Genomic DNA, 9,290 nt, shown 5'->3' with positions numbered 1-9,290 from the left:
TTGTAAAGGATGCAGCAGACTAACTGTGATCTGCCATTACTAGGGCCATATTGCTTCTCCGCTGTGTAATCCAGATGAATTTTCTCTTTTTCACTGTACTTTTGGATATATGCTTGAATGTAATGCTCTGCTTTATCTTTTGTTGAATAACAGAAAAACAGATTTTTTTTTATTTTTTTTTTACATAGGCCAATTTTATTTTAGTTTTTTCAATATTTTCAGTATTCATTTTCATTTTAGTTTACATTTTGATATTTCTTAATGTGCTTTTGTCATATTTATTAGTTTAATTTAAATAGGATATTTATGTATAGCTCTATTGTTTATTTCAATTTGAGTCATTTTAGTAGGCTATTTAAACTTGTTTTATTTCAGTTAGCCTACTTCCCAAGGCAGGTCTAATGTCTAATTTTCATTTTTTTTAAGTTTTTATTTTTAAGTTTTTCATCATATATTTTATTTTATTTAAAATAATGAAATTGTAGTTTTAGTTACCAATAACAACATTGGAATGACCAATCCGATCTCATGGCAATTCGTATACAGGCTACCTATTTTACGAGTTACCCAAATCGTATTGAAGGGTTGGTCAAAATCCCTTGCCTCTTCAAATACATATATAATCATATATCATTTTGAATGGTTATATACTTCCTTTATAAAAATCAATAATCAAATATATTCATTATCACATAATAATTTTTATATTCTTGTGCCTGTGAAATTATATTTTCTTAAATGCATGGATGCAAGTAACCAGTTCCTTTTAGGTGCATTCCAATCTTACTTTGAGATTGCACGTAGTACACGCAGGACACGAAGGCCACGTAACCCACAAGGCCGTTTGTCTCTTTCTCTGGGATCAGTAGAAAGGTTAGAGGGTCCTAAAGGCAGCGTGGGCACATATGATTCTTCGCTGGACATATGGTCAAGCTATATTGAGTGTTACTATCAAACTTTAATTGTTGTATTAAAATGTATTCTTTCCAGTATATTTCCTTCCTTGGGAGTAAATGCCAGTGATCGGTTTTTCTCCCAAACGAGTGAATGTTTTAGCAGTATGTTTTGGTATACTTAACTGATAATGAGGAGCTCAGACTCTCTTCAGCCTTGATGGGAGCTGTTATTTGCTAGTGTCTGTTATTTGTGTGTGTGCGTATGACATTCTATGTAGGTTCTGGACGGTCGGACCAGACACCCCGGCGCCCTTCTCTAACCTGCGAGGCCACCACAGACCTAAATCCAATGAGTGGACGACAACTATCTTTACTAATGGCGATAGGCACCCCTATCTCCTCACATGTGTTAAATTGTTTAGGCTTTAATGTTTCTTAGCCAATGAGAATCATTCAACCTGTAAGCAATGACGTAGCTTAGACCTTGGAAATGGTATAACTGCTGTGATCTTTGTAACTGTAAGGGGGGCGGCCTACGAACTCCTGTGTGAGTCTTGAAGCTGACTTCTGCTGATGAAAATGCAAACTATCTTCAGTAAAACTTTTCTTTAATTTTTTATAATTCTGACTCCGGGTCTTCATTCTTCATATCTGGTTCTGGGTCTTTGACTGTATACCCCTTACAGTTATGGTGGAGGATGCGGGCAATTATTCTCGGTGACACCCCTGGCAAATCAACAAACAAGGTAGTAAGCTTTTGTTAATTGTTAGGGCTGTCTGACTGGAAGAGATTTTGAAGGAGAGCGGGAGAGCTTCACTCCGATGAGGCGAGTGAAGCTTCACTCCGATGAGGCGAGTGAAGGAGTAAGTTAATTATACTGCTGACAGTATAAGAAGTCGCTGAGAGCGTCGTTAAGGGTAACGGCAGCAGACAGCGCAAGCGAAGCGTGCTCTGTGGGGGCCCCGCTGGGCATTACTGGTGTAGCACCACCCCAGCAGGGCACGTCCCTGGGCTAGAGGTCCAGTGGCACCGTAAACCTGCTCAATCTCTTCCATCTCAGATAGGGGATCCCCGAACTTAGTGAAGTGAATCAGGCAGTTAGGGATACTAACAATAATAGGGTTGTTTGCCAGGGATGCATCAGGAACAATTCCGAGAGAAAAATTTAAAAAGTTGTGACCCAAATTGGCATGGACCAGTATATGTAACTGTGATTTTGGAGTATACTTTGCAGTTTCATCACGCAGAAGCCAAGCTGTGTTGTTCAAAGATCGCCGCCTCCATTTCTGCAATAACTTCAGGTGAGTATGAACCATGATTAAGATATGGCAGAAAAATGTAATAACTTAATCAGTAACCTGAAGAGTCCTGAAACAAATAGTGAGTCAGGAAAAGCAAACGCTGTAAGCAGCTGTGCTCTAAAGCCCTCACTTTAAATAAATTTGCAGAAATGATTAAGTAAATGGTAGTCAGGATTTTGATTGTGATTGGAAATTTAAACAACTTGACTGGCTACAACCAAACAAAGAAACAGAAAAATTAAAATGTTTAGCCTCGTATTGCTTACGATGATTACAAGAAGCAAGTGAAAGAAATTCTGGGTCAGGGATAATTTCCCTCGACAAGCGACTAAAGTTAAACAGACACTTTGTGAAAACAATATTTTGCAGCTTATGAAAATTAATGTTCTGCCAATAATAATGATGAAGATTATGATTGGGTTATTATGATTAAATCAGCCACTGGTGGACTGTAAAAGAATACAGAGAACTGCTTAATCAGTAGCTCTGTTTGCATTCCTGAATGGGACACACTGTTTCAAGGGTGTGATGCTGTAGTTGAGGCTGAAACAAATTCACCAGATGACAGAGAGTGTCTTGATTGTGGTCAGTAGGGCCATTTAACACGTGACACATTTCTGGTAATAATGTGAGTTTGAAAGTAGATCAGTGTTTAAATGACGATATTAAAGTTGTCGTCTGAGAAAGAACAAGAGATAAAACAAGGTCAAAAGATTGAAGTCTTAAAGTGAATCCTTTTGAAGAAAAGATCTATAATACTAATTTTTATAAGTGAATTGATGAATACAGGTTGATGTAAAATGAATGACTCCAACAAATGTGAGTTGCAGAATATATCAAAGTAACTAAAAGGATGATTGTGTTGCCATTAAAATTTTTAAAAAGGTTTTAGATGATATAGAGAGACTAATCTCACAGATGATTTACAATAACTGCAAAAGTATCACAAGCAGAGAGTGCTTGCCTCGTCAAACTTAGTGTGAATCCTAATTGGAGATTGATAAACTCCAAGAGAAAACTTAAGTCAAATATTAAGTTATGGTAATTGAGAACTTGACAACTAAAATTGAGATTGAGAAATGTGAAATGTTATTGAGAACTAGAATAATTACCATTATGTAAGAACAAATAAGCAGAAGCCGTACTGGATTAACAGTTGCTAAATGCTGATTAAACAAACAGCTTGAAAAGTTGACCATGAAAGAACTAGAAGCTGATGTTTTGCTTTCAAAAGATAAGTTTGTTATTGGCTGTAATGAAACAGCTCGCTTATCTAAAATCTGATGTGTGCTGTGGCTGAAACTGCCAGTGCAACAGACTCAATCTGAGTGGAAATTTGTAATGCCTAAATTTCCTGATGTGTGGGCAAAAGACAAATATAAATAATATGTTTATTTGAAACCGTATGTAATTTCTGGCAAAGATGCCTTAAGCTGGGATAGAGTTAAAAGATGATAGATAAATGTTTGATGTTAGAAGTATATGAGAGAGCAGTGTACCATCCAATAGAGTCTCAGAGTCTCTCTCATTCAATGAGTCAGCTAAAAGCTGGTATCTGTGATAATGTGTAAAGCACAGTGTTTCAGTTGAAGGATCATAGACACAGAGATGTTTTAAAAATAAAACTGAATGACTTTAAAGAAGTATTTAAAATAATAATACAGATAGAGATGACATTTTGATTAGGTTAATTTAGGACCAGTAACTTCTTTGTCTGATCTTAGTCCCCACCATGAAACGGGGGAGGGGCCGACGGAAATGTACACTGAATGTACGGTTGTGATCTAAATTCACTGAGTATAATCCAAGTAGCTAGGTTGCTGCTTTTAAGATAGTTAATGGATTTAAGTGATTAAATACTGTTGTTATTGACCTGTCTCCCTATGTGAACACTATTAGGCCATCCGAATGGCTCTGGTGACTCTTGAACGTGCCTTTCCTAAGCTCTAGAAAACAGCTGAGTTCTGTTGAAGCAAACAGCCTGTGATGGGAAAGAGCGGTCACCAGTGGGCACGAGTGGCTACTCAATGACGGGTAAGACCTTCTATTGGCCAGACAGGGGGCAACCTAAGCCAGAGTGGATCACGTAAAGTCACTGGGCATCTCAAGATGGAGGTGTTTATGTGAGAAAGGTATGAGAGTGGAGCGGATGACTGTGAGGCCAGCAGCATCCTTTATCGTTAGGGCGGATGAGCTGTGAGGAGTTACAGACAGTCTGACCCCGAAACGTGAGTGTTCCTCTAATACCAATCACCAGAAACCGCATTCATTGTATGGCTTGTTTTTTTTATTGTGACAAGCGTCTGCAAATATGCCAGGGGAAAACACCCTGATGGAGATTATAGATAAAGGGCTAACAGAAATGGGCTTTCAAGAGCCAGCTGAGGCCATGAAGTGATTCCCATTAGTTGTTGTGGAGACAGTAGCAAAACTTTTTATGTACTGGTTTGCCTTATGGGCAAGGAAAATCATAGTGATGATTTTGAACTAATAGGTCTATGACATAGTTTTAACTCCTGAAGGTCGTTAGACATGGTGGTGGCTAAAGATGAAGACAGCTTTTGTAGATTTGAGAAAAGTCTGGATAACAAGGTGAATGGTCAAAGGTTATTGTAATTAATTTAATATTACATTATGTCTAAGTTACAGCCTTAGAAGGCTGTTGAAAAAGATTATTTATTTATAGTGAGAGAGACTGCTTGAGCAGAGGAAGGGATGGTAACTGTGTCTGTCTTTCCATTATTGGCCTGCTAGAGCAAGCTGAAGCAAAATAATGATAATGAAACAAAACAACCCAGCTGACCTTGTTAAATTCTAATGAATAATGAACAAGACATGCTTTGAAACTGGTTGGGAGACCATGTAAAATTAGGTAGAAGCTACCGGAAAATGGGAAGTTTAAAATCTTATTTAAAATTTAAATCTTTTAGCAATAATATAAAGAAAAATTAACATTGAAAATGAACAGTTAACATATGTGTGTCTAGTATGAGTGCGTATGATGGTGACAGCACTTTATGTCTTGTATGTATTAGTTTGGGGTACTATTATTTCCTGATTTTGAGGATATTGTGTCATTAACCTCTAGTGTTTTATCATTACAGATGGGTTAAGTGAAATGACCCACTTTAAAAAAAAAGTTGATAATTCTAAGACAATCTGATGAAAAGACAATGCAGAACATGGGACGAGCTTTAATTGGAGTGGTTTTCCAGCTCTGTCTGCTATTGGTAATTATGAATGCTTTTGTCATTTATGATATTGAACTGAATTACTCTCTGGATTAGTATTTTATATAAATTGGAATTGTAAAGAAGATTGCCGTCCATTCTGGGGTAAAACTCTTGTCTAAATTCAACTGAGGGTCTAAATTTAAATAGACAACTAGGTGGGATCATAAGGATAAACGTAGGAAAAAAAAAAAATATATATATAGACTTGACGGCAGAGAGACAAAGTGACACATTGGCTAAGTCACTATCCAAATTATCCAGAGTGAGCTCCCTCATTTTTATTGAAAGGCCGGAGGGCGAACAAAGAAGGAGTGAATATAACTTCTAAAAAGAAAAGGTTTTATTTCTCAATCCCTTAAATGTATGTATGACATTAGATGTCTAAGAAAACTACAATTTAATAAAGGTAAAAAGAGAAAGCAGCTATATGGCTGTGGGCTGGGATCTGAGTAACATAATATTTTGGTTTCTGTAAAACTGTAAAGATAAGCGGAACTGAGACAAATACTGTGAGAAGTAGTTATAATGAAAAATAAAGTTGAAGTTAATGATAAGAAAACAAGAGTATTGAAGAATTAATAAAATACCATGATTCCCCTAACGAGGGAACTTTAAGTGTCACTAGGCTGACAGTGGTGAGAGACTCAGATGCAGAAGGAACTGGCATGTAGGGCATGATGGAAGAAATATAGTAGAAAAAAAAAATGTATGTTATGAAAATACAATTTCTGATAGGATTTATGGAAGTCAAATTAAGTTTAAATGGTATGAAAAAGGTTAGGGTTAGACATTGTATGATTGACAGGGATTCAAGTGATATAAGGATAAGGAATGAACAAAAGCTTTATTAAGCAGAATGGGGAACGATCCTATATTTTAGTGGTAAAATAATGACTGAAATGATGATGTGAATTTGTTTTATTTTATTTCTATTTTTGAAACAAACAAAAAAGGGTATAAGATGTTATACAATTAAAATGGTACATGCTATGTGACTGTAAACTGAAGGATGATTTCAGTAAAGACTTAAAGTGCTTACATCGATTATTATGGGTCTTAATTATTAATATTTTATTGTTTGTTGTTTATTTTTAGTTAGACAACCATTGTGTTTTAAACCTAAAGGGTCTATAAAAGGGGTAGTGAAAATAATGGATTAACCATCCAACTTTGTTTATAATAAATGGATTTGGAAATCATAATTTTATAAATAAATAAAAAACTAGTGCATATATTCTGGTATTCATGATTATAGACAATGTCTTTATTTAGGATCTGAGTAGTGACTGTGGATCTAGCCCATGCTAGTAGGAATACAGCAATAGTGCTTGCTTATTTAGCCTGGCTTCCAAAGAAAAAATATGTACTTGTTTCGTAATCAGTTATGTGTTTTATAAAAATTTTAACCTGACTGATAAACTGAGGAAGAATGACATTGATGTCCTGTTGTGAGTGGAAGGTGGGAGAGCCTCTTAATGGGGACTGGAATTTTTAGTATCCAGCATGTCCATGACGAGGTGAAGAGACAAGTGTGACCCGTCAGGGGAGCATGCGTCACCACTCCTCCCTTCCGTAGTGACCTCACTGGTTAGACCAGACGTGGTGGTATTGGACCCCACATTGGTCTAAAACGGGGGACTGAAGGGTTGGTCAAAATCCCTTGCCTCTTCAAATACATATATAATCATATATCATTTTGAATGGTTATATACTTCCTTTATAAAAATCAATAATCAAATATATTCATTATCACATAATAATTTTTATATTCTTGTGCCTGTGAAATTATATTTTCTTAAATGCATGGATGCAAGTAACCAGTTCCTTTTAGGTGCATTCCAATCTTACTTTGAGATTGCACGTAGTACACGCAGGACACGAAGGCCACGTAACCCACAAGGCCGTTTGTCTCTTTCTCTGGGATCAGTAGAAAGGTTAGAGGGTCCTAAAGGCAGCGTGGGCACATATGATTCTTCGCTGGACATATGGTCAAGCTATATTGAGTGTTACTATCAAACTTTAATTGTTGTATTAAAATGTATTCTTTCCAGTATATTTCCTTCCTTGGGAGTAAATGCCAGTGATCTGTTTTTCTCCCAAACGAGTGAATGTTTTAGCAGTATGTTTTGGTATACTTAACTGATAATGAGGAGCTCAGACTCTCTTCAGCCTTGATGGGAGCTGTTATTTGCTAGTGTCTGTTATTTGTGTGTGTGCGTATGACATTCTATGTAGGTTCTGGATGGTCGGACCAGACACCCCGGCGCCCTTTTCTAACCTGCGAGGCCACCACAGACCTAAATCCAATGAGTGGACGACAACTATCTTTACTAATGGCGATAGGCACCCCTATCTCCTCACATGTGTTAAATTGTTTAGGCTTTAATGTTTCTTAGCCAATGAGAATCATTCAACCTGTAAGCAATGACGTAGCTTAGACCTTGGAAATGGTATAACTGCTGTGATCTTTGTAACTGTAAGGGGGGCGGCCTTCGAACTCCTGTGTGAGTCTTGAAGCTGACTTCTGCTGATGAAAATGCAAACTATCTTCAGTAAAACTTTTCTTTAATTTTTTATAATTCTGACTCCGGGTCTTCATTCTTCATATCTGGTTCTGGGTCTTTGACTGTATACCCCTTACAGTATAAATTCATACGAATGACCTATGCCTGACCCCGCCTCTAAACCTACTGGTCACTGGGGTTTATACACTCGTAAGAATTCGTACGAATTAGCCACCTTGTAAAATACGTACGAATTGGTCGTGGGATAGCTATCGAATGACATGTTGATGGCAGTGATTTTGACAACTGATTGCAGGTGATTTATTTTTATTTTTTTGCGCATAAATACCATGCGCAAAAGTTAAACGCGTCAGTTTATTGAATTCAGCCTTTAATGTTGCAGCTTTTACCACCGATATAAATGATTTCGTAGCATGTAGGCTACACAGAAAACAATAGTGAGCTGTCAAATCTGATGATTGCTCTCAACCGTGAGCTGCTATTAGCGAAAATTAACCATGGTTTCACTACAAATAAAACCAAAAAACCATGGTTATTATAGTTAAACCATGGTAACTACAAATTAACCATGGTTTTGCTAAAAAAAAAAAAAAAAACATGGTTATTATAGTTAAACCATGGTGACTACAAATTAACCATGGGTTTGCTACACTAACCATATAACCATGGTATTTGTTGTAAAACTGTGGTTATACAAATGGTACTCAATCTGCCAAAAAAACTATGGTTACTACACTTTTACTATAATAAAACCATGGTTGATTGGTCCTGTCAATTTTTGATGGCCTGTGGAGGCAAAGAGTGAAAAGAGAAAAAAACAACTAGATCTTTTGTTTTATTTCTGTGCAGAACTTGAGGACGAATAAGGTGAAGGAGAGAATGTTTAACTGCATCTTTGAATGCCCACCATAAGCGAATGATTTGCTTGAAATTTCCCAGCTCTCATCAGAAGATAGTTCACAAACCAAAGATAATAGCTTCAGGTTTTAGAGTCTTCTTTAGATGTGGTACACTTGTACCACTTCATCTTTAGACGTGGTACACTTGTGCCTAAATGTGCACAGACTTCAAAATGATTGTGTATTGAAAAAAGAACTGCTCGCCTCCAGGTGGTGTGATGTAGTATGTATATGAGCATTTGCCTTGAGGTCTTGCCACAGGCACGGACAGATGGACTGAATACCGTTACCCAAAGTCACTTTTTAGAAAAACTGGGTTTAAGGTTCAGCGGTTTGCACTTGCAAAAGTATTTTGGAAAGCTAGCAAGGTCAGTTATAAAATACATTTCCACATGACATTTCTTCATCTAACCAGTAAGTAAATAAAGAAATACA

Source organism: Rhinichthys klamathensis, unplaced genomic scaffold, assembly GCF_029890125.1.
Source record: "Rhinichthys klamathensis goyatoka isolate OS25496 unplaced genomic scaffold, OSU_Roscu_1.1 h1tg000692l_1, whole genome shotgun sequence".
NCBI lineage: Eukaryota > Metazoa > Chordata > Actinopteri > Cypriniformes > Leuciscidae > Rhinichthys > Rhinichthys klamathensis.
The sequence above is the reverse complement of the archived record's forward strand: the minus strand, read 5'-3'. Positions refer to the sequence as shown.